This window comes from Schistocerca piceifrons, chromosome 3, assembly GCF_021461385.2.
Source record: "Schistocerca piceifrons isolate TAMUIC-IGC-003096 chromosome 3, iqSchPice1.1, whole genome shotgun sequence".
Classification (NCBI taxonomy): Eukaryota; Metazoa; Arthropoda; class Insecta; order Orthoptera; family Acrididae; genus Schistocerca; species Schistocerca piceifrons.
In genome coordinates, this window is record NC_060140.1 from 267,032,834 (window position 1) to 267,058,124 (window position 25,291).

At 42.7% G+C, this 25,291-nt stretch overlaps 1 protein-coding gene and 1 pseudogene across 2 annotated transcripts in view; one reads left to right on the plus strand and one right to left on the minus strand.

Annotated features, from left to right (window-relative positions):
* Positions 1-25,291, minus strand: part of LOC124788077 (phospholipid phosphatase 1-like) — a 781,858-nt gene that overhangs the window by 88,577 nt on the left and 667,990 nt on the right. The window lies entirely within an intron of this gene.
* On the plus strand, positions 20,423-20,540 carry LOC124791193 (annotated as a pseudogene).

The window sequence follows — 25,291 nt, forward strand, 5'->3', positions numbered from 1 at the left end:
CCAGATTTAAGTTTGTTGAACTGACACTTTGCTACCATGGTTTCAATTTTGTACTTGTTTATTACGTATTATGTGTTTCTGAAATGGAACACATTTTCCCTATGTATTATTACTCCCACAAAATAAAGACTTTCACATTAACCCCCCTCCCCTCCATGACCTACACAAGTTATGAAAGAGTAAAGTGAAATGTGGATGACAAATGGTCAGGTTAAGCTGCGGAGAATAGTGAAGATTAAATGGATACATCGGATAACTAACGTTGTCGTGAATCGAATTATGGAGAAAAGAAATTTAAAGAGCAACTTGGCTAAGACAAGTGGTCTTTTGATACGACATTGATTTTTTTCTCTTTTTTTGTTTTCGAATCGTGTCCATTCAGTCAACTCAGTAATGATGGACGATAAGATAACGTATTGGAGGCGACTTTCTTGTCAGTTACGACGGTACGAGTGTAAGAACAACACAACGCCCAGTCCAGGAGCAGAGAAAATCTCCGACCCGGACGAGAATCGAACCTGGGTCTCCATGGTTAGCATCTATCACGCTGACAGAGCATCTAACGAGGCAAATGAGGGCATTTTGAGACATTATAGAATTGTCAATACGGTAACTAAAGAAAGTGTGGTGGTGGGGGGAACTGAGGAATTGTAGAGCGAGACCAAGACTTGCATACAATAAACAGGCTCAAACGGATGTAGGGTGAACCAGTTAGGCAGAGATTCAGACGACTGCAGAAGATAGACGAGCATGAAAGTTGCATCAAACAAATATTCAAGCTGACGACGACGACCACCACCACCACCACCACCACCACCACCACCACCAACAACAACAACAACAACAACAACAACAAAACAACACCGCCACCGCAGCAATAACAACACAATAGTAGCAGCAGCGGCTCAGTTTACTCCATCTTCATCTTAAATGTTGAGCACGAAGGGAGAAAGGCTGTTCACATCTACACTGATGATAAAATAGAACAAACTGAAAGCTACACATGTTTAAGGAACAATTATACATGGGGAAAACAATAATAGGCTTAGATTCGCAGACAACGTGAGACAATTAGCAGAATCCAAACACTGCCTTCAAAAGGCCAATGAAGCACTACATCTACGTGATTACTCTGCTATTCACAATAAAGTGCCTGGCAGAGGGTTCAATGAACCACCTTCAAGCTGTCTCTCTACCGTTCCACACTCGAACGGCATGCGGGAAAAACGAGCACTTACATTTTTGTGTGCGAGCCCTGATTTCTCTTATTTTATCGTGATGATCATTTCTCCCTACGTAGATGGGTGCCAACCGAATGTTTTAATGATTGCCACCCCAATTCACGTATGATGTCTGTGGCACTATCTCCCATATTTCGCGATAGTACAAAACGAACTGCCCTTCTTCGAACTTTTTCGATGTCATCCATCAGTCCCACCTGATACGGATGCCACACCGCACACCAATACTTCAGAATCGGGCGAACAAGCGTGGTATAAGCAGTCTCTTTGGTAGTCCTGTTGCACCCTCTAAGTTTTCAGCCAATGAATCGCAGTCTTTGGTTTGCTCTACCCACAACACTATCTATGTGATCGTTCCAATTTAGGTTATTTGTAATTGTAATCCGTAAGTATTTAGTTGAATTTACAGCCTCCAGATTTGTGTGACTTGTCGCGTAATAGAAATTTAGCTGATTTCTTTTAGTACTCATGTGAATAACTTCACACTTTTCCTTATTCGGGGTCAATTGTCACTTTTCGCACCATACAGATATCTTATCTAAATCATTTTTCAAGTCGTTTTGATCATCTGATGACTTTACACGACGATAAATGACAGCGTCATCTACAAACAATCTAAGACGGCTACTCAGATTGTCTCCTATGTCGTTCATATAGATCAGGAACAATAGAAGGCCTATAACACTTCCTTGGGGAACGCCGGATATTACTTGTTTTACTCGATTACTTTCCATCTACTACTACGAACTGTGACCTTTTTGATAGGAAATCACGAATCCAATCGCACAACTGAGGCGATACTCCGTAGGCACGCAGTTTGGTTAGAAGACGCTTGTGAGGAACGGTGTCGAAAGCCTTCTGGAAATCTAAAAATATGGAATCAATTTGACATCCTCTATCGATAGCACTTATTACTTCATGAGTATAAAGAGCTAGTTGTGTTTCACAAGAACGATATTTTCTGAAACCGTGCTGACTATAAAATGGGGCAGGGGCTAGACTCGCCTGGAGGGGAGGCTGTTCGTAAAAGACTGGCCTTCAAATAAGGAGAAAAAGAAGTGAATTGGGAGTCCATGGGGTCACGTTACCCAAGGTCGAGGAGGCCGGCTGACCACTAGCGGCTATCTTAATTGCCGGCGCGTTAACTGAAAGGCGTTGCCGACCGTAAATTTGTGGAGGAGCCTTTGTCCGGATGGGACCGCCTCAGTCGTAACAAACTTGCCGGCCCAACTAGGGGCAGTAAATCCCGCGCTCCAGCCCACAGGGCATTCCCTCACGGCGCTAGGCCAGCAGGCATGCGGCCTGCCCGAATACTAATGCACGGCGGCCGGCGTAACATGCCGTGCTGTACTCACAGTTCAGAGCACGCTACCAGGACAACGCCACAATAGGAAGATTGGTACCCATTGGCCGCCCTGTGTAGCCGAGCGGTTCTAAGCGCTTCAGTCTGGAACCGCGCGACCGCTACGGTCGCAGGTTCGAATCCTGCCTCGGGCATGGATGTGTGTGATATCCTTAGGTTAGTTAGGTTTAAGTAGTTCTAAATTCTAGGGGACTGATGACCTCAGATGATAAGTCCCGTAGTGCTCAGAACCATTTGATACCCATTGCAATAGAGCTTGTCACAGAGGACACGCTTAGAAGGCAGTGGACAATTCAAACTTAAGAACCTCGTAGCAGATAAAAATGTGTTCCGGACCGATATTCGAACCCAGAACCTTGCTTGCCTTTCGCGGGCTATGTCATTACCAACTGAACTATTCTGCCTAACTTCCAAATTTCGCAGAACAGCCGTAGTTAACAACGTTTATAATCTCCCCCCTCCTTCCTAATTTCAGCTGTTATCCACAATATGCAAAATCTTTTATGAAAAATTTGAGTGGAGCGAAGGTTACAATAAACTTTCTGGCTTACTTAGCTTTTCGTGTAGAGTTGTCTCCAGTTCTTCTTGTCTCGGGGTCTGATTCTTGAAGCTCAAATTCTCACATTTTAGGCCCTCATTGTTGAATTGACCTAAATAAATTTGAAGTTTGTTGTTGCAGAACTTTTGTTGTTACGTTAATATATTTTGTCACATTTTAGTATATCATAGACTTGAATTTTCACGTTAACAAAGCCGAAATTACATTGTTCGCCCACAGTACAAAAATACGTCCGATCACATCAAAGGCATGGTTACTACTCCTTCATTCTGCGGTAATAACCGTATTCCAAAGGGTTTACAAATTTTCTTGACAAATGAATTTCTATTAATTTCGATTATTTCATAAATGAATCCAGGAATAAACATAGTAAATAGTACTAGATTGCGTAATTAATAACATAAATTTTAAGTGTGCCAAATAATTCGTAGTTTCAAAAGTTTCTTTTAAAAAAAATCATTTTAACAGTACATTCAAAGATAGTACTTACCGATCGTAGCATCGAAAATAAAGGAATTCCTTTTCATAAATTTTGGCTTGAAGTAAAACACATCATTTACAAAATTATATGAAAGTTTTCAGGAAAGCAACTGAGATAGTATTAACCTGCCCAAAATTCGAAAAATAATACTAGTACCGACAACTACTGTTGAAGAAAAGTAATGTTATAGGACGATGTCCCTTTACACGTTATAGCCCACGGTTTATGGACATGGTGCCATGCCGTTGACCTATTCTGCGCAGGATATTGTGGTCGATGCGCAATGACCAATTTTCGTCCGTAGCATTGGGCGAGTTCATTCGCTTTTTCGGAAAGGGAGGCCGACATTACCTTCTCTCGGCCGGTCGGCTTCTCTCTGGAATGACGCAATCGAGACGCACGCCCTGTAGTGTCTCTCAAACGATTTTAAAGAAACTGCTCGGTAAAAAAATTCATTTTTGCATTACTAATAGCTTTATATGTTAACTTCATGATGACGTACCCATCACTTCGTTAATCGTCATAGTTATTGTGATATTTGGGTTTAGTAAGACACTGCACGAAATTTGAAAAAGTTTGCAAAGAAAAATAAGGGTCACTATAATTTTGCATTTGCTACATATTACATAAACGTGCTGCAGCATATGAAATTTAGCCAACATATTGCATTTTTCTTTGGAATTGGATACAGATCTCTATCTGTCACCAATCTCGAATAAATTGGTCTGATGTAGCAAACTCATCTGCGATAGCGCGCGCCAACGACAAAGCCAAAATGAAATATCCACAGCATTACTCATATTTCATAAATGGTTTGAGATATCGATATGAGGTTTTGGCAAATGACAGCATGCAAAGAGGACAGTTCAAATGGCTCTGAGCACTATGGGACTTAACATCTGTGGTCATCAGTCCCCTAGAACTTAGAACTACTTAAACCTAACTAACCTAAGGACATCACACACATCCATGCCCGAGGCAGGATTCGAACCTGCGACCGTAGCAGAAGAGGACAGTATTTTGCCTTATGATTATTATGCAAAACTTCATTATGTACCGTGTTATTCTACGAACTACAAACGTTTTTGTTGAAAGAATAAAATTTTTAAGGGCCACCGGTAACTGGTTAAACGAGAATTACTTTGCGTTTTGTAACAGCGTAAGTGAATACATATGGTTAGTTTTGTATCGAGGATGTACTGTTTCATTAGCTATTGACCTTACTTTCCTTCAGTTCCTTAAACTTAACAAGTCATTTTTTTTAGAATTCTCCCACAACTGCGTCTGCACGACATATTAGTGGAGTGACAATGTGTAAATTCCGCTGAGTTTTGGCGAAAGGAGCAAATTTTAACATGGCAGAAAGGGAAATGTACGTTTTACTCAAAATTCGCCACTCGTGTCGCTTTTCTGAAATTTGCAAATGGTTAACAAACCAGGCGAAAATAAATCGCTGCTTTTGTTGTACATTCAGCGGAATTCTTTCTAGACTTAACTGTAGCAGAGGTGACAGGCCTTATTGAATGGTCACCATGCAAGTGTGGGCGTGGAGGAGCTCCATTTAATATTTACAAAAACATGTGAGTGCGACCTTCAGTTTAGAAAGGCAATTCCCCTCCAGCTCTCGGTATTTCCCCTACTGCTCCCGCCGGCAACTCCTACCACTTTCGCTCTCCCCAAGGCGTGCCCTGCCGTTTGCGCATCTACCGGCCACATTACTCTGCGCGCACTCTACTACCGTGACGTCACACGCACGGATTGCCTACTTGCGGGGCACAGGCTGCGGCGGTTGCTTTGTCAGCGCGCGCACTCACTCTCACAACATACAGTGGTTGGACAAAAATATGGAAACACTGTACGAAATACATGCTTGAATATAAATGCAGATGCTAGCCTCGCCTGAATTTTGTACTGTCGTATCTGACCATAAATGGCACCTGTGCAATGTCCTCAGTACCCTGCAAGTGTCAGTCGTTCTGTGTAGTTGTGAGGGCATTATGCCGGAACTACGTGACTTCGAACATAAGCAAATTGTTGGTCCTCGCACAGTGGGTGCTTCCGTAACCAGGGGATGCAAAGTATTTGGTGTTTCAAGAGGTACGGTATTGAATGTAAACCGCAAACAGGGAAAGCGAAAAAACATTATCCGCTAGGTCACGATGCCGACGGAAGTGTGTGTTGAGTCATCGTGAAAACTGGCTTTTAACAGGACTGTTACGAGAAATGAAGATACGACGGTTGGAAAAGTCACTGAAGAACTTTATGTTGCGCTAAGGGAGCTCCAGAAGGTGGAAATTGCCGGGCGAGCTGGATCTCCAGAACCACTCATCAGTGATGCAAATTAACGTAAAAAGGGAAACGTGGCGCCGAAGCCATAAAACCTAGACTATGGAGGGATGGAAGAAAGTCATTTGGTCGGATGAGTCTTGTTTCACAGTGTTTCCATTTCTGGCCGAATTTACGTTCCAAGAGTGAAACATGGCAGTGGTTTGGCGATGATTCGGGCACCGTATCTTAATGTTCCATGGGTCTCACGGTTATTCTGCAAGGTCGCATTACTGCCAAGGATTATTCGATCATTTTGGATGACCAGGTTCATCCCATAGAACAAGCTCTATTCTCCAATGGTGATAGTATGTTCCAATTAGGGCCGTTGATAAAATATCGATATACTGATTTTTACCCTATATATTGATATGGCAATATCGAGTGCTGGTATTTTTATTTATATATGTTATTTTTTTCGGAATTTTCGGTAAATATTTGAAACTGTTCTTTTGAAATTGCAGAAGAACGAAATTGTACTTTCACTGTAAGAACGAGTTACTTCTTTTTGAGCTTTCGTCACGTCCAGTCTTTCTCTTTGACTGTGTGAAGTCAGTATAGGTGGCACAAATTAGCAGTCCGATTGCACAGGGGGAGGGGGAAATGCTGACGTAATCGGCGCACGGCGCCACCAACAGAAACTGCAACATTTAACTTCACCACGCAATTTGGACGCTACGACTGCTACGTCGTTGGCGTTTGCAAAAATGAAAACACCGGGAAGTCGACGTGAAGGATTCCAAACAAACCCCGTATGTGACAAAATGGACCTAGCGGACACCTTTTATTGTGTCATTTAAATGCAGTTACCATTGTGTCTGGGCCCGGTAGTTGAGTGGTCACCGTGACAGAATGTCAATCCTAAGGGCCCGGGTTCGATTCCCGGCTGGGTAGGAGATTTTCTCCGCTCAGGGACTGGGGGTTGTGCTGTCTAAATCATCATCATTTCATCACCATCGACGTGCAAGTCGCTGAAGTGGCGTCAAATCGAAAGTCTCTCCTGCAAAAACCTTACAAGCTTTTCAGTCTGTTCCTGACCACCTTGCACATTACTATCTGAATCGTTCACCCCGTCAGCCGATCACAGTTTCAGTATGGTAGCCATTTGCTTTCGGGGGCAACAAAGATTCGATTTTCAATATTTCATTTGATTACTGACTTTAAAAAATTAAAATTTTATCATTCTACTCAAGTAGTAAAGTTAGAAACTAGGTGTGCCTTGAGTAATAGTAAACTCACTGCGCGTAAATTACCCAAACTACATTCAGACAGTGATTAAGAATGAGGGCACTTAGCGACTTGCAACAAATTTTACACATAGTGCCAAACCTTTCTGAAACTTTTTCTCGCTGATACCCCAGCAAAATAATGAAAGGAAAAAGTTTACCACTTACTATATTTTCGCAGTTTCTGCAGGATCAGACATGACTCTCTAATTTATTACTTCTTTGTTACTAGCTCTATTCGGAACAAATGTTGTTAATACAATCTACATATAGCACTGAATGCAATTGCGAAATTATATTATTGTATGACTTGTAGTTCAGGAGATATGACGTCATAAACTTTGAGATGTGAGAAAAAAATGGATGTTGGAAGACATTTTATGCATGATAGTTCGATGCCTCAAAGAACTAGGGATGGAGACAATATTGGTCGAAAGATATTTGATTAATCGTAACAATGTACGCACGGAAATCCTATGACGAGTAATACGGAGTTGCGGATACCGCGCTAAGACACGTATGAAGCTGTACTGCAACAACTGAAGCCTATACTACAAAATAACCGATTTAATCTATAATGAAGCATGTATGTGGCAGTTGCAGGTGTATGGTTCACGAGATCCAATTCATTTTCCAGCGTAATCTGATGAAGACACAAATGAATTAATGACATTAGCTGCTAATGGACACTGATTTAAATCAATGGGGTAAGTTGAAAATTTGTGCTGGACGAGAATTCGTACCCGGGTCTCCTAGTATGCAGATGCGGTGACCACTGCGCCATACGGACACAGTCGTCATCGCAACTGCACCGAGTAGCATAGCACACCTCCTGTCAGACCCCAACTCTCAACTTATCCACACGCTACAGATGTAGTGCTCCTTACCAATTATCCTAATTACTCGCGGTATGTCACCGATTATCTTAACAGTTAGAGCCTGGTGTGCATCTGCACTGAAATGATAAATTGGTCGTCCTCACCTTACATATACCATGGAATAAAGGTGTGAGGAAAACTATTTAGGAAATGTAAATTTTCTTGAACGGTGTAGATTTAATTGGTCATCCTGAAAGAAAACAATGTTCAACATCATTGTACTAGGAATATTTCTTCCTTCCTTGCCCCATTTGACAACTCTTTCCATCCTTACCGCAGTTTGGTTCTTTAAAATGCTATACGAAACAGCAACAGAAACATCAAAAACAGGACTAGAGAATGGTTATGTAATTCTCATTAGTTGTAGTAGTAGTAGTAGTAGTAGTAGTAGAAGAAGAAGGTTCAGAAGTAATGCATTTCATGTTCAGATTCATCAGACTCCGCCGTTTACCGTCATTCGACGTAACAGCGCGACGGAGGAGGGCTACGGCAATTCGCAACAGTCTGTATCTTTTGTCTTGACGGTCAGCATTCCTTTCGTCGCCGATAAACAACTTTGCAGAACATTTGTTTTGGTCTGAAGACAGCAGACCTTAAACACAAACATTGCTAGTGTTTGTATGCTGAAATATAAGCAAACTAACGTACGTCAGCTCACTTTTTGCACACGCTTCTGACGAGCAAGTGACGTAACAAATTCAAAGCTAAATACAGGAGACGCTGTACTTGAGTTCAAGTGGCTGAGTTCGAGCATGCACAAAGTCAAATCGCTGGTCCCTTATGGCCTTCATACATAAACTTCGCAAAGCAGCTGTTACAGGATTCTACGTACCTTTGTGCGTGCTCTGCTGGAGCAAATATTCACCAGAAAAAAAACACATATGCCACATCTATATTACTAAACGGTTAAAACGATCAGCAAGAACCCAGTTGCAGGTAGCCTCTCTAATGGCTTCCAGGAGCATCAGAAATATGATTTTCTGTGCTTCATATAATTATTGGCCGAATTTAAAAGTGTGTGTGCGTGCGCGTGCGCGCGCGCGCGCGCGCGGCAGCGCAACTCAGAGCCCGCAAACTACACTGGTTTTTTTTATGCAGTATCTGAGAATGAAAGCACTTAGTGATATTCTGAAAAATTATGTGTGAGATGGATTCTATAAAGAATCGGCTGGAGGATTCTTTAAAGAATCGGCTCGAGGGATCACTGGTGTATGACTCACTTAATAAACTATCGAAGTTAAGAACCAACACTACCGCGAGCTGCAGTGAATGAAAGTGTCTTCGTAAAGGTGTCCGCACAGAACTGCTATGTTTCATGATCAGGTCTTAGGACCTGCCGGATTGTTTCCATCAAAGCTTAATATCCTGTGGTAGTGGAAGATTTACAAGAAATGTCTAAAATGTTTGATGCACGTTATCCAACAAGAAAACAGCAGATACTAAGAAAATACCTTATTCCCCTTCAATCACCAAGTTTCTCCTACGAATGCGAAAATATCTTGTTGACGCCGACCTACATAGTGAGTAACGATCATCATAATAAAGTAAGTGAAATCGGAGCTCGCACGGAAAGATATAGATGTTCGTTTTTTTTTGCACGCGCTATTCGATAGTGGAATTACAGAATTAATGTGTAGGTGGTCTGCCACGCACTTAAGTGTGATTTGCAGAGTAGCCATGTAGATGTAGAAAGTAATTTCTATTGCACGTATTCACGACACAATTTAGCAAGTGTACAAGTCATTATTTGGGGGTAAAGAAAAGGACTGATGTCACACGCATTTGGACGCTTACCGAAATGCGCGTCCGATAACGGTGCACTGCTGCGATCGTAAAGTTTGCCGACTGTATTCTCTGTGCAACTGGTAGCTCCAGGCCTTATCATCCGCCATGATAAATCTGAAATGTTACATAAATGTGTCACATGTCTCACTGAACTCTTCGCCATTTTCTTCTGCATTGTCTTCAGATTGAAATTCAATTTGTATTACTCAAATAGGGAACAAATCTTACGCTTACTCAGATTTTGGCGAATGAAGGCCATAACATGGCCCTCATTCATCCGACGTCAATCTCTGAGACATACACTGAATTTTTTGGCAGGCTCTGTGACATTTGTTCATTCTCGTTAATCGTTATAGGTGGTGATGACCAGGTAATTGGTTTATTACCAAAGGCTTCCTTTTCGTCCTCAATACGTTTTAACTAAACTTAAATGCATTTTATATTAATGGGTTTTCTTCCATACACTTTTACCGACATAATATTTGTCTTTGTTGGTTTTTATCACAATTTAAATTTAATTTTACATTTATTCGTTACCTGATTGCGATATGGTAGGAGTCTTCAGCCTTATGATGTCTGGCTGGACGCAATAGACAAATACACTCCAGCTTGATTTGTTCGATATTTCTCTCCGTGTATAGGTCAACACAGGCAGGCTATCAGACAAGAGACAGTTGCTCCTATTACTTATGTTACAAAATTATGGGGACCTGATGGTAGTGCATTGCTTTGCTGGATTATAGGTCAGCTTCTGAATTGAAAGAAGAATATGACTTTGGTTCATACAACTTACTGTTGGGGACATGTGTTATTAGTCACATTCTAGATCGAGAATGATATGCGATGCACATCATGTCGTCATGTCTGTGATTCTTTCAGCCCTATGCTCCAAAATGTGCGCAGATACTTCAACAGCACAGTTCGCATGTACCCGTTCTTGTAACTTAAGACAAGCGAGAATTTTTCGAAAAATGTAATTTCTCTTCAACACGGATTCTATTGGAGGTATTCCTGCGTTTAATGTAAACTGAGGCGCCCACAGTTCATGTTCATCTCCACACCATATTAGAGCTTTACGAAAGGCTAAAAATGGGGATGATGGCATCGGGCATCGCGATTGCCGTTCATCCACTTGCTATCACTATACTATCTTGGCGGAATCATCAGTACTGCCCCAGACAGCTTAAGTGTTTTCGGTGAGTAAAGTTTTTGTCCCTTGCCCTCGTTAAGAGCGTTGTACAGGGTTTGTCTGATGGTGGAACTAGACTTCTAGGCCTATTTCTCTGACAAGGTAGCTTCCCTTAGCCAAAATACACCCTGTTTCAGAGCACCGGAAACTCGTACCGCGCAGGGTTACGCCATTCGCCTTCGAGGACATGGAAGTAAGATTTGCTGCCTGACCCGGCAGCGGCATTTTTCATCGTTTTTGTGTCCTAATGGCAGGAAGAGAAATGTAGATTGCAGGAAAAATTTAATATATTTAATGTGAATGAAGAAATAGTGTAGTATAAGAACAAATGGAAAGAGCATTCAAGAAAACTGCAACAAACCTGAACACCAGACTCACTTCTGAAGTATAAACCAAAACCGAGGTGAAGGCCGTTCGGTCAGCCGACGGAAAGATGTCCATGACAAAAATGACCAACGTGAAGTTTCAGGTGCTAAAGTAAAAAACTTCCTTCTGCACTGCATACCAACAAGAAAACACGATAACACCAGGACCCAAAAATGATCCGAAAACGAACTAAATTTTGTGATGCTAGTCTTCCACATGTGTCAATAATTGAATATGCACGGCAAACGATATCGCATCTCATAGTACTTCAGAATCTTCCGCAAATAACTAGCAGTGAACCATGGATTTCAGTCGAAACAATCCAGCAGATAATAACTCATACATACATACATACACGGATTTACTCAATTTCTAGGTGAAGGTTTTACTTACATTTATTCCAAATTCAGCGATTCGTCTTTCAATGGCAACGATTTAGTGACACGTGTTTAAAAGTTTCATCATTTCGTAGCATCACTATTTGTCATAGTTACAAGGTATCAGATTCTTGTATTCCTTACAGTTTCTTTCAACTTTTACACTAAATTGTGAACTGTGTGTTAAGAGAGATACCTGAAGAACAGTCTACAACTAAAACACCTATAACAAGGACGAAACCGGAGTTGCATAACATTGACTTCCATTACACTCTCACGTTCATGGTTTCTCTGGTTTTCCCTTGGAAGATTCCATTCTCAGTCAGAATATTGGCCAACGTAAAGCTGGTCTACATAGTTTCATTCTCAATCTGCCGAGCCACGGACAGCTGGAGATCATCGACTGCTCCATATGGAGCATCGTTAGTAGCAGAGGTAACACTGCTATTACGTTTCTGAAACGGGCGCACAATCGTTTCTTCCGTTACATACGGATCACAGGTGGTTCAAATTTGCTAAGTGAAAGAAATTCAGCAATGTGTGCGGGGTTTTCGTTTTGTAATTAGCTCGTGGCACTTCTCCTAGCTTCTTAGTAAGTGGAAATGTAGGCCCCTCTAAGCGGCGTTGATTGAAGCGAAGATGAAAACTTGATACTGTAATGATCAGTTATGTTATCCAGTGACATCATCTATCGCGGTTTGACAACACAATTTCACATTTAAGAATGTAAAGGATACAACTGTTAATATTTTATTGATACTCGTATTTTGCGTATCTTAAATGGCCATCAGGAACTGACTAAATGAACATCTTTGACAATATTCAATTGTCTCCAGAAGATGGCCTTTTTAGGTAAACGATATTCGAAAAATAATTGCTAGTAGAACATTCTGCATCTACAATCACAATGCTTAGGAAATATTTTCTGCAACAAACTTCTATACACAATCCGTCCAGCGATTGTGTTAATGTAGATTGTAAAGTTTACAGAGCCTAATTTTTTTAATTACTAAGCTCCTTTTCAATTGTTTTGTACATAAGTGCCGGCAGTTGTCTACTGCAAAGGCATAAATTTTGCGTTACACTGTAATATTTAATACTACTCATACATCCAGTGTGGATGGAATTCGTATGAAATATAGCTACGCGTCAGCTGCAAATTCTATTTACATATCCTCGTTTATTAATCAACCTAATGTTCACACACACGTTCCTATTTTAATTGACTCAAATCATTTCTCTTTGGTTTTTTCGCTCATAAGAAAGTGTCATTTACTTTGGAGTTTCTTCCATGCTTTTAAAAAACGTGGCCACGTTAATGAAGTAAAACAAAATTGTCGCACGAAGATGATGATGCTACCCTTTGAAATATGTCATCTAAATAATTGTTTACTTAGCTGGTTTGTATATTCTCATTAGATACGTACGTTTTTATTTCTTATAATTTCCTTTAGTACTGTGTGATTTACATTTGACTTACATACTTTATTGGGACATGATTCTGTTTTGGTTTTCTCAGCTTGGATCTTTCCTCTGCGTTAAGTTCCAAGGATACTCAGTTATTTATCGTAGTGAGTATATTATTTTCTTTGACCAATAGCATCGCGAGCTGCAGGAAGAAGTAGAATTGCATCTCTGGACGAAACAATAGCTTTTGTGCGCAGATCGTTCGAGCGCAGTCGATCGCCTGAGTTCGTAGCAGTTGTGAGCGGGTGTTACAATGTGTACAGGTCCGATATTATTCTTGCTGTTACATGACTGAGAACAGATTTCATGATTGAGAATTAGGATAGTAAGTTAATGGCCCAATACAGGATCAGGACGTCTGTGACCACAAGTTTATTTAAACGTTATACCATAATAATTGTGCAAATCTTACATTTATATAAAACATATATTTGATTGCCTGTTGTAAATTCTAATCTCATTAATGTAGTTTGCCTTCGCTGTCTGGCTATCTTTAGTTATAATACATTCCCAGTCTCGAAAAGTGAAGTGCTTGTTGGCAGAGCTTACATGGGTCAATAAATTAAAAACTGTCACACTCAGTTGGAGAGAATCTTGGGTTCAACGAAAAAGGTGAATAGAGAACAACGTAAGAAGTAAATAATCCTAATAAACATAGGTCCGGAAATCAATGGTTTCCCCGATATGATGTATTATGGTTCAAAAAAAAGGTTCAAATGGCTATGAGCACTATGGGACTTAACTTCTGAGGTCATCAGTCGCCTAGAACTTAGAACTACTTAAACCTAACTAAACTAAGGACATTACACACATCGATGCCCGAGGCAGGATTCGAACCTGTGACCGTACCAGCAGAACGGTTCCGGACTGAAGCGCCTAGAACCGCTAGGCCACAGCGGCCGGTTCTACTTGTTCGTTTTGATTCTACCTATAACGGTCCAACGCCTTTTATACATCGGGAGGAGTAGATGTAACATTGATCTCTTTCCGCTTTTTAGTTATCGGCCTCCCGATCCACTTGTTAACATTTCGTCTGCGTACAGTACGAATTGTCACGAATATGCGATGTCGCCCGCGAATAAGTCGGAGTTAGTTGCAAGCTAGACACAACAGTCTGCACGCCAGCCTACGGGACGCGACTATCTTTGACCGGCGCTGCGAAACGCGCACAGCGGGTGAAGGGGTTGCATTGTTGCACCGTGGGAAACGGACAGTGCTTGACGTGATTTGGTAACGCAGCAGGGACAGCGCGGCACGCATGACGTGTCCCATTTTTGTATCTGCGCTGTACTGTATTTATAGTAACGAGCTTACCACTGGCTGGGGGAGGTGGCATTGTGGTGGCCACAGCTGCCGCCGTGGGGCATCAGGAGCTCCCTACGTGGGCCCGGCGAACACATTGTAGGCCTCAGCACGCACGCACACACAACCCCCCCCCCTCCCTAACACGTCATCCCCCTCCTGTAGCCGAAGGACGTGCCACTCGATAAAACAGGACACGATCTCTCTGTCGGTGAAAAAAAAAAGGATACCCCGACATGGGGGAAACAATGGAGCACACCCCTCAGCGGTTCCGTATTTATGTGCCTCGATTTGGAAAAACAATGGCGCGTTTTTAGGAGATGCCAGGCGTTGCTCACTTCCTCTTTGAGTGTCCTTAGCGACTCCGGACGACGCGGGACGACTGTACGTTTGAATGTATTTTCTAGCTCGCTCTTAGTTCTAATGGTTGGCGAAGCTACTGACACCAAAGTTACAGGTTCTATTCCCAGTGGCATACTCTAATTTTTCTGGCAAAGAAACGTCTGGAAGTGTGTCCACCCAGTCTCTTGAGTCTAAAAGAAGCTGTTAGATTAAATAAGTAGTGAAGTATGCACACAAACTGCGGAATTAACTTCGAATAGAAAGGCTCGCACCCGGCTCTGAGCCACAAGATGTTGGGCTTCTTTCTATCTTTCTAACTAATTCATTCCTTATAGAGCTCGAGAAAAATCAAGTTCTCGTCTTAACAGCACCACCCGATATCAGACTGAAAAAAAGACAGCCTTCTGACTGCTTTGACGCGACCCACTACGAATTCCTCTTCTGTGCCAACCTTTTCAAGTAGCAATTGCAACCTACCTCCTAAATTATTTGCTGAATGTATTCCAATCTATGTCTTGCTCTGTAGGGTTTATCCTCTACAGTTCCATCTAGTAACATGTGTTAAAGAGTGAGATTAAAATGCAAGGTGAAAGGATATAAATGATAAGATTCGCTGATAACATTGCTATTCTCAGTGAAAGTGAGAAAGATTTACAGCATGTGTTGAATGGGACGAACAGTTAGTTTAATGAGTACAGAATATGGATTGAGGGTCAATCGAAGAAAGACGAAAGTAATCAGATGCAGCAGAAAGGATAACAGTGAGAAATGTAACATCAGAATAGGTGATCACTAAGTAATCCATGAAGGACGGAGCAAGGAGGACATCAAACGCGGACTAGCATTGGCGAAAAGGGCATTCCTGGCCAAGAGAAGTCTACTAGTATTAAACGTAGGCCTTAATTTGAGGAAGACATTTCTGAGAATGTAATTTTGGAAGCCAGATGTTCTACCATCCTGTCCCTTCTTCCTAGTTTCCTCGCCGATTCTACGGAGAACCTCATCATTCCTTACCTTATCGGTTCACCTAATTTTCAACATTCTTCTGTAACACCATATCTCAAATGCTTCTGTTCTTTTCTGTTTCGATTGTCCCACAGTCCATATTTCACTGCCAAGTAATGCTGTCTTCCAAAATTACATTATCAGATTTTTTTCCTCAAATTAAGACCTATGTTTGATAGTAGTAGACTTTCCTTGGCAAGGAATGCCCCTTTTGTCAGTGCTAGTCTTCTCTTGATGTCCATTTTGCTCTGTCCATCATCGATTATTTTGCTGCTTAGGTAGCAGAATTCCCAACTTTTTCTACTTCATGATCACCAATTCTGATTTCAAATTCCTCACTGTTCTCATTCCTGCTACTTCTGGCTACTTTCGTCTTTCTTCGATTTACTCTCAATCCATATTCTGTACTCATTAGACTCTTCAGTCCATGTAACACTTCCTGTAATTCTTTTTCACTTTCACTGAAGTTTCAATGTTATCATCGAATCTTATCATTTATATCCCACTCTGTAACCTATTTATTTACGTCTTTGCTTCTCCGTTATACAGACTGATACACGTGTAGATAGCTATCCGCCAAATCCGAAAGGAGAAAAGTCAACACTGATAATAGGCACACACTTCATGAGCATGAACCTATTGCTCAACGTCTTCGCTGCAGGAAAGCTTTATTTCAAGTACTGCTCCCCTAATGAACTCAAACGCAGAAGAGAGGCTGCAATGCTGGCAGGATAGAACTGAACGTGGTCGAATACCACCAAAAGATGAGCTACTCTCTTGAAAGCAGCCTGATCACTTAGAGGGCTTCGTTTGAGAACTGGCCGAAGTAAACCTGCCATTCTAAAATAGGGACTCTGCGATAACCTAGTTGCGTTCTTTGCATGTAGTACTAAGCAGACTCTAGGCGCTACAGTCTGGAACCGCGCGACCGCAGCGGTCGTAGGTTCGAATCCTGCCTCGGGCATGGATGTGTGTGATGTCCTTAGGTTAGTTAGGTTTAAGTAGTTCTAAGTCTAGGGGACTGATGACCTCAGATGTTAAGTCCCATAGTGCTCAGAGCCATTTGAACCATTTGAACTAAACAGACGATGTGCCACTTCGTCGCTACACTTCATTTAAATGTCATACAGTGGTTGTCGTACACACGCTAAGAAGTAGTAGCTCCCGTCGATACCAAAATGTATACGCTTTCGAAGTTTCTAATAGCAGTAAATTTGCATCAGCTATCCCGGCCTTCGTTACTATCGCTTTAAGGAAGCCATTCTGAGAATCTAGCGCCACCTAGGTTGTTCGTTTGGCTTGAATGAATTATCAGGTCATCACTCATTTGCACAATCACCACTGCCATCAACAAGTAGAGCGGACGGGTATGGCGTTCCAGTGGGGACAAGCATGAGCAGAGGCACGGTTCCGTCTGTGAAAGCCTCTGGGCTGAGTATGCAGTACAAGCTTGCCAACCCTTTACACCTCACTGTTCTGAAATGCCGTATAGCATTATTGGCTTCCATCGGTCGCGTAGTGCGCGTCTCTTTATTTGACGCCATTTTGGCGATGTGGACGTCGATGGCGATGATGGAGGCAACACAACATCCAGTCCTCGAGCGGATAAAATCTCCGATCCGGCCGGGAATCGAACCCAGACCCCCTGAATGGCAGTCAGGCGCGCTGACCTCCCAGCTAAGGAGGCGGACGTTTTCTGTTTTCTACGAAGCCTTGGGTGAAACAATTTTCTTCCTCCAAAGCGGCATGCAAATGTGCAAGCCTGGAGAGAGACGAAGCCAACTCCACCCAGCCGGTTCGAGTTACGCGTAGGCTGCGTAGTTCATTGCGCCAGCGCAGGAGCGGCGAGGGCATTGCCATCCGGTCCAGGCCGGACGTCACATCCGCTCAGATGTCACTTTCCTTATCTGTCGCCGGTCGATTGCTGACGTTTCATCTGCACCGTGCAGAACGGGCTGCGGAGACAGGTTCTCTCGCGACGTTTGTGCGCCGAGGCACTTCCCACTTCGCTGTATTTGCTTCTAATCGGTCACGTTTCGACGGCCGACTCGCAAGTGTCACGGACCAATTTACCTGAGAACGTAGTCTTTCATGAAGGCACTGTTACATAAAACATTCACGGACTTCTTGCAGCCTCAGTTCAGGGCAAAATTTCAAGCTTTCGACGATTACCTCCATCGTCTTCGGCAGGAGCAACTGGCTGTCAAAACTGCTGCTGTGGTAACCTTATATAGCCCATAGATGGCTTCTGAATGGTCAAAACTAAAGTTTTGTCCCAGGTTCCTACATACTGGGATTCCACTTCAACCGTGACAGCGGATATAACCTGCAAGCGAGCTCTAGATGCAGAGAAGAGACAGACACTCGTAGCATTGTTTACACTACTATGGAAGCGGTGGTGCCACTAGCACAGACGTTGACACCATCTGCGACAGCATTACGTAATTACCGACCAATCAGAAGCGATATATGACTGTGAGGCCCCCACAGTAGCAGTTTTGGCAGTCAGTTGCTCATGACACAGGCGATGTAGGCAATCGTCAAAGGCTTCAGTTTTTACCCTGTATCGACGCGGGAAGAAGTCCCGGAATGTTTTGTACACCAGTTTACCTCATTTCACTTTACTGAACTCTGCTAACTTAAAACGCTCTTCTGTACAATATAATGTAACAGCAGAAATAAATAGTATGCGTATCAAACATTTAGAGATGGTTCCGGGCACATGATTTTTCGTAGAGGCTGCCTTTTCAGCAAGAGACGAAATCCATGAGAAGATCGTCTCCGTGGTCTATTGATTAGTGTTATTAGACAGTAATGAGGAGGTCCCAGGTTAGATTCCTGATAGTTATCTCAAATTTTTCTATGGACCACACAGCCACAGCCTTCGGAGGCCAAACAGGGAAATGATTGAATGAATAAGCACCGGTACTGAGATACCGGCCGCCTTTGCGGACTTAAATCGAAAGATTTGCAACGGGCTTTATATACCCGAAGAGACACTGTAACTAATTTCAGGGTCTGAGAAGAAACGATCTGATATATAGGGCGTCCGGAAACAATCTGAAAACCTTGTAAGGGTGACTTAAGATCGGTCGTGCTCGGAAAGGACTTCAGAAAAATTCTGATACTTTGCGCCATTTCCGAGTTGATTAGCGTCGAAGGTAGCCAATCAGGCCGTTGCACGCGCAAATTCAAGCGGCTCGTCAGAGACGGTGTCACCAAACGTGCTCTTCATTTTGTTTCCTGAAATCAAACAAGTGAGCGACACAAAAATTTGACATGGGACGGTAGTAAAAATCGAACCCGAGCCAAAGTCTGGGTAGTTTCGTGGGCTATCATACATGTTATGAGAACAACTGGCACTAACTGCTTCGGGCGGGCCGCGTGAATTTGTGCGCCCAACGGCCTGATGGGCTAACTTAAGTACTAATTAGCCCGGAAACGGTACAACGTACCAAATTTTTCCTTAACAATTATTTATCAGCACAATCTATGCTGCAATTCCCTTAAGAGCTTTTCAGACTGTTTCTGACCGCACTGTATATTGCTGTAGTTCTATGAGATGTCGACATTTAGTTGCACTATAAGAACACTACCTGTCTTTACCACACTCTATTGTGGTCAAGACAAATAGTGTTATTAGAATACATGTCTGGTACTGTGTGTGAGGACTTATCCTCGTTCCGTATTCCTTGGAAAGAACGATGATATACAGGAAGTTAGTTTGTCCATCATAAACGACGTTTTTTTTTTTTTTCTAAAGGCCGCTGCTGTATCAGTAACGACGTATATAATAAAGTTTTTGCACCAATTGTTTTTCTTTTTCCTCCAGGCGCAGAGAATTATTTGCTTTCACTTGTGCTGTAGGAAATAATTCTTGAATACAATGTCTGTGTGTTATTCTGCTTCTGTATCGCTGCACTCTTCTTTTTATTTTCTCGCTTCGTTCCGAAACGCGAAAAATATCAGCATCTAATTTCGAAAATATTACGTTGCTCTCGTACATTTCTCAACGATTGTATGTAATTTGTCGTTTGGCGGATGAGCTCTTGGGGTGGAAAGGATGTGGAAAGGGACGCGGGAAGTCCGTTTCAAGCCAACAAGCGAGTGGCCGGGTAACCGAGATCCAGACAGCGTGGTGTCCAGACTCGCGTGCTACTACTGCTGCCGGCTGCGTAGCGGCGCGGCCGGAGGTGTGCGCGGCACGCCCACACCTTGCTTCCGGTCACAAGCGGTCGTCGCTAGGCGGCGCGCCATCCACAGTCCGCACTCCGTCTCGATTATTCTGTCAACTACTGTTAACTATTCTAGAAAGAAATATTCTTTGCATTCACTGTCTGCTAATTCCCGTCGATAAAACTTGTAGATTTAAGTTTTTCAGTGTTATTTTCACCTTCTTATTGGTCAACTGGGATAACTACCAATTCCAGATGATCAGATTACTGTGTGTTTCACTTTTGTCCATTACTTCGTGCTCTACCTATGTTCTCTTCTATTTTCTTATGTCCATGTTGTTCCTTTCGGCCTTGCCGCAGTGGTAACACCGGTTCCCGTCAGATCACCGAAGTTAAGCGCTGCCGGACTGGGCTAGCACTTGGATGGGTGACCATCCGGTCTGCCGAGCGCTGTTAGCAAGCGTGGTGCACTCAGCCCTTGTGAGGCAAACTGGGGAGCTACTGTTTGAGTAGTAGTGGCTCCGGTGTCGTAAACTGACATACGGCCGGGAGAGCGGTGTGCTGACCACATGCCCTTCCATACCCGTATTCGGTGACGCCTGTGGGCTGAGGGTGACACGGCGGCCGATCGGTACCGTTGGGCCTTCCAAGTCGTGTTCGGATGGAGTTTAGTTTATGTTGTTCCTTAATTCTTAATTTCTGTATTTAAAGCTTTCTAAATTTAGTATTTAATTTTCCCGATTCTTTGATATTGTTTCTCTCTAGTTCTTTTCTTACTTCTCCAGTCCACGCTATTGTTGACTTCCTTTTTTTCAGAAATACAGTGATGTTTGTTTCGTTAGACTGTTCTCATTTACTGGGCAGATCTGCCCAAAGAGGATTATTTCTCTTACTTTCTGGCCGGCCGGTGTGGCCGAGCGGTTCTAGGCACTTCAGTCTGGACCCACGCGACCACTATGGTCGCAGGTTCGAATCCTGCCTCGGGCATGGATGTGTGTCATGTCGTTAGGTTTAAGTAGTTCTAAGTTCTAGGGGACTCATGACCTCAGATGTTAAGTCCCATGGTCCTCAGAGCTAACTGAACCATTTTGTTACCTTCTGTATATTTTAGCAGTATTTCTCACTCTCCAACCACCTGTAGCTTGTGTTACATCCATTATTTTTGTAAAAATCCGTCTATCAAGGGTTTCTACGCTGTCCTACGTAACTTTTTCTTAAGTATGCTTTGGGCATCATGCATATAGTCAGAGATCAACAAGGAGTCAAAATCCAATATATTCAGGGAGTTACATTTTATTGTGCATGTATAGGATACAGCACACAAAATATAAGCCTACCCAGATTATGACATATTCTGATGAATCTGATATATTTGCAATGTATACACGAGAATGACACTTCAAAACCCTCACAAATTCCCGAACGGGACTCTTAAACCGCGAAACACTACACCTTGATGACGGAGGCAAGCAAAGCGCTAAGTTCACTGTATCTTTGCCGGCCGCGGTGGTCTCGCGGTTAAGGCGCTCAGTCCGGAACCGCGCGACTGCTACGGTCGCAGGTTCGAATCCTGCCTCGGGCATGGATGTGTGTGATGTCCTTAGGTTAGTTAGGTTTAAGTAGTTCTAAGTTCTAGGGGACTGATGACCACAGAAGTTAAGTCCCATAGTGCTCAGAGCCATTTGAACCATTTCACTGTATCTTTCATACAATGTTCCGGAGTAAGAATGGCACTAACTCGTCACAGAGCGTAATAATAACATATATTGCTTCGTCTACTTCTTCTTCTTATGCTTGAGGATGATTAAGCATGAATCTCATTTCTTCTTCGCGAATTGTTCAACCATTTCGTTAGTCTTCCTAATGTAAATATATATAAGCTAATGTTAATTCGGGAAGCCATATGTTGTTTCTAATCTGTTACTAACATTTAATGTCAAAGTAGTACGTTTTAAGTCCTTTCGGAGTCACCCACCGTTTCTCGTCTGACATTCGCAAACACTATCACGTGTTGCGGTAGCCAAACATTGTTTTTTTCCTTTTCTCATGTGCTCAGTTCTTTTCAGAAATTGCGTTTCAGCAATTTGTATTTCAGGCATCCCAAGATGTAGAAACCAATTTTTATAGAATTTTATTCTTATTCTTATTTCCCCGTCAGGTCTTACATTTTAGTGAGTCATGGGTGACCCCGAAGAAAAAAAATTTCAAACTGAAAATGTACATTTGTTTTACAAATATTGTAATAACAATGGGAACAAACTTTGACATGGACACCTTATGTAAAAGAAAAATTACAGAATTCGGTTTAAATATATGTAATTAGTTTATGTCGAACTTGGTCGTACCAACAGCTTCCACTATACTTTAACATCGGGTATGTTTCAAGGAATCGTAATAGGACCGCCATCGTTTTCTGAAAACAGAAAATATCAAAATATGGTGTCAGCAGCGCTATCAGATTGTTCGCTGAGGATGGTATTGTCTATAGGAAGATTTCGTCTTTCGACGATCGTAACAAAATGCAGAACAACTTTGACAGAATTTCCACTTGGCGCAATGAATGGTGGCTCTATTTAAATGTGGATAAACACAATATAATGCCAAGGAGAAAGAGGGAAGCAGGCACATCTGATTTAAGAGTAAGTAGTTTCCATGCGGTAATACTACGAAAGGACACTAAACGGAAAGAACAAGTGAAATCAATGGTGGAAGGATGAGTGACAGATTGTTTTTTTTTTTTCTCTCTCTCCTTATAGTGTTCTTGGAGTGAGCGGTGCGGCTGTAAAGGAAACGCGTGTAAGACTAGCCACATTACTTCTAGAATGCCTACTCCAGTGTTCCAATTCCTTATCAATCAAGAAAAACAGGCATCGAACGACTTCAGAGACGCGTTGCTGGGATTGTAACACATCGGTTTAGCAGATCCAGAAGTTAAGAGCAATGCTCGGGAAGCTTCAATGGAATTTTTTGGAGGAATAACGACTTTGTTCCCGGGAAGTCCTGTTGGGCAAATTCAGACCACTGGTTTTAGGGGGAGACTGCCTGCATCGTGCATGTCCTATAGACATCACGAGGAAAATATGAGAGATAGAAGAAAGTACACAGGCACAAAAAGTTATTTTTCTCTTGCTCCATGAGCGAATAGAATAGGACAGAAAATCTCTCTAATACTGGTACGAAGTACTCTTCATCAAACATAGTGTGCGTTGTATTACATGTTGAGACAAATGGTACTGCTAACACCATTCTATGCGACCTTGTCGAGGCCTGAGAAATCGTGGAATTCGATACGCAGGTGACCGTCTCGAGTGACGGTAAGGGCGGTGTGGGACAGAGAGAGGGGCTGGAGGTGGGGGTGGGATGAAGGGCAAAGAAGGAGAATGCAGGCGGAAAAAAATCCATCTCCTGCTAGGGCGCGGCGGTGGTGCACAGTTTCTGTTCACCAAATTGTGATATGTTCTGGGTAGAATCGAAATTCTCTCGTGGGATGTGCATGCGATATTTTTCAGACAGTCCGCTGGACTGTGATCTCACATAACGGCATGAACGAACGCCGCAGTATAATGTGCAGTCAGCACTGTGACACTTCTATACTATGCAAGAACACTGAACGTGACAAAGAACACTGCACTCTTAACTAACCTAAGGTAACCGGTCGTGTCTAAGACCAAGACTGCACTGCAGTTACGTGGTTGAACGAGCAGACGCATATCTCGCTTCTTCCAGTATAGTACAACATCGATCACCTATGTGAGCATCTTAAATAACCACTTGTTTGATTAACATCGCCTTTTCAATTACCACATCATTTAGTTAGTTAACCTATAATACCGCGATTCTTTAAAAAATCGAAGTCGCGCGTATAAAACAGCTTCAAAATCTGATTACTATACTAATGAGTTAATGTGCTAACTGTCGGGTGGCTATCATTAAAGTACAGTGTGGGCTGTAATTATCGTACGGCAGCGAAACTTGGTATATACGCTAATGCGTTAATGTGGAACAGACTTTCGCTGGAGAAAATTAGTTTCAGATTTGGCCATCAGGTGCAAATTTAGCGAAGTGAATTTAAGAAAGATGTATAGAAATATTTCCGTATGTAATGAGTTAAGAATGGGACGTAGGTAGAGAAAGTAAAACTAGCAAGAAAGGCATAGTGTTAATTTCATTAGTAACAGCTGTTTCCACAGCTTGTTCAATATGAGCATAGGAGGCGTCGACGAGATGCTGCATCCGCAAAACAGCGTGATCAGCAGTTGCTCGCAGGGGGTGGAATCTCTACGCTTGCATGACCTGTCGCAGTCAGCAAGACATCCGCTACTGCTCTTACTACCCGCCCTAGCTATCGCCCCTTGGCGCTTGGCTTGGCACTTTTTTTCCCCTCTGCCCTTCAAACCGCTACCTTTCGCTCGACTTTCGACCCAATCTATCTCCAGATGAGCGTGTGTTAAGGGTTAACCTTAACCAGACGTACGCAAACATCGCAGTCCCCACATCCTGCGACACCTCACTTTAGTGAAAACTAACCCTTTATGCAGAGATGGCAGTAGACCTTTTGAGTTGGCCATCATGCCGGTGTGGGCGTGGAGAGGCTCCACCTCTTGACGAAAAAAAATGTTAACTCTCAGCTACGTGTTCCTGTTTATAGCCTTCAGACAGGGTAGAGACCGAACGTGTCCCTGGTAAACGCGTTATTTGACGTATCTCAGAGCCAAAAATCACGGTTTCCGATCAGGTGATCTCCCAGGCCATGCTTCTGGAAAACATCTGGAGAAAAAACATTCATGGATTGTTGCATTAAGCAGATCTCTCACTGGGTGAGCGACATTGCATAAAAACGGTGGTTACCACACTGTTCCGATCTTTCACATGATGTACAAGGAGGTTGCGATAACGTGCAGACGTCACGATACCCCCTACAGGCCGTCTGGTTGCATTTTCTTCAAAGAAGAACGGACTGAGAATAAAGGTGCTTGTAAACCCACCCCACACAGTCACATACGGAGAGTGCAGTGGCTCTTCGTACGCAACACACGCTTTAGCAGTGCCCCAAATTCGGCAGTTTTGTATATTCACTGCTCCCTGTAGTGTAACATGTGCTGCGTCACTCCACAGAACATAGCCAGGCCACATGTCATTAACTTCAATCCGTGCCAGAATTCGTAGGGAAAATTCAGAACGTTGCTGTAGACCTTGAGGTTTCGGCTGCT